Source organism: Arachis ipaensis, chromosome B10 (genome assembly GCF_000816755.2).
Source record: "Arachis ipaensis cultivar K30076 chromosome B10, Araip1.1, whole genome shotgun sequence".
Taxonomy (NCBI): domain Eukaryota; kingdom Viridiplantae; phylum Streptophyta; class Magnoliopsida; order Fabales; family Fabaceae; genus Arachis; species Arachis ipaensis.
Window position 1 is genome coordinate 1,449,354 of NC_029794.2, and position 1,498 is coordinate 1,450,851.

The following is a 1,498-nucleotide window of genomic DNA, read 5'->3' on the forward strand; positions in this document are numbered from 1 at the left end:
TGTTGGATGATTATGGTTGTTTCTTCTGTTTATTCATCTTCTTTTATTTTAATGGTCAATTTAGGATGTTCATTTTAGTAGGTATGTGGATGGTTATTTTAATTTTATGTAGATGATTATTTTGCTTGGATTGGGTTTAATTATATATAATTAAATTATGTAAGATGTTCAATTCATTAGGTATGCAGATAATTATTTTTATCCTTAAGTGGATGATTATTTTTACTATGGGTGAGTGGCGTGTGGCAAACTAAGCAGCGACGGTGAAATGAGATGATTATTGATGAAGGTGGGGGTGGCCGTCGGTTGAAAAAGAAGAGAGTATTAGAGTGAAATGTTTTAATAAATTAGAATTTCAGATGGTCATTTTTTTGAAATAACTAACTGAATTTTTTAAAAGTTTGAAATTTAAAATTTGAAATTTGATATGAAATAATTAAAGGAGAGGTTTTGAATTTAGATAATCTGTGAAATTATTTTTATTATTTATCTCTATTGGGCTAAATAATCAACCCATTATATACATTGACAAGTTTTTTTTATTGATTTCCTAGCAAAATTTAAAAAGAAATAGATATTCTTTAAGAAGAAAAAATGGAAAGACAAATTTGAAGATTTGCTCATTTCTGAATTTCCAAATTTGTTATGCTAAGTTAGACTACCTATATAGAGCTTGAATCTAGTATTTCCAGTTAAATTATCCGAGCCCTACCACCTGAGCTTAAATTAAAATAATTATATCAAGTGTACACTAAAAATTAATATTAAATTAATTATTAATTATTAATATAAAATATATATTAAAATATATATAATAATTAACTTTAATGTGTATCGTTTCGGGGTTTACCTGAAATCATATTCTTAGGCTTAAATGGGAGGTCCAAACGTTTAAGGATGAGGTCTCCGACTTGTCCTATGTCAAGGAACTGCCGTTTGAGTTGTATGTTTGAATGGATGAAAGTGGTATCTGCAAGACATTCTGATGCCTAAATTAGGAAAGAGGTTAAGCAGGTTGAAGTATATTGGACTTAAATTTACTTGAGTGTGTCAATGTATTTATAGGAGATGAACTAATAACCACCGTTACAGTAGTTCTGCTTCTGATAGTGGATAATCGTCCCTTTATCTTAGGGTTATTGAGATCTTTCTTCTAAAAGTGGTGAGAAATTTAAGGAGGTAGTTACTCACTTGGATAAGTGATAATTGCTTACTTGCGTTAATCCCGATGACTTCTTTAAAGAAGTCGAACGAGTGGCAGAGGCCAATCTTTTAGATTAGGCCTCTTATTTTGATTGAACCACTCTTATATTTTAAGTCAGGATATGAATACATATATATTAATTTTTAATTAAAAATATTAATTGCAAATTAAAGCACTCTTCTTTCAATGCATTAAATTTTCTTAAAGCTTTCTCCTTATTCTAAAGTGCAACTCCAATGACTTTTAGTTGATGTGAAGTTGTGAACGTCACAACAAAGAGTAATGCTAATAGAC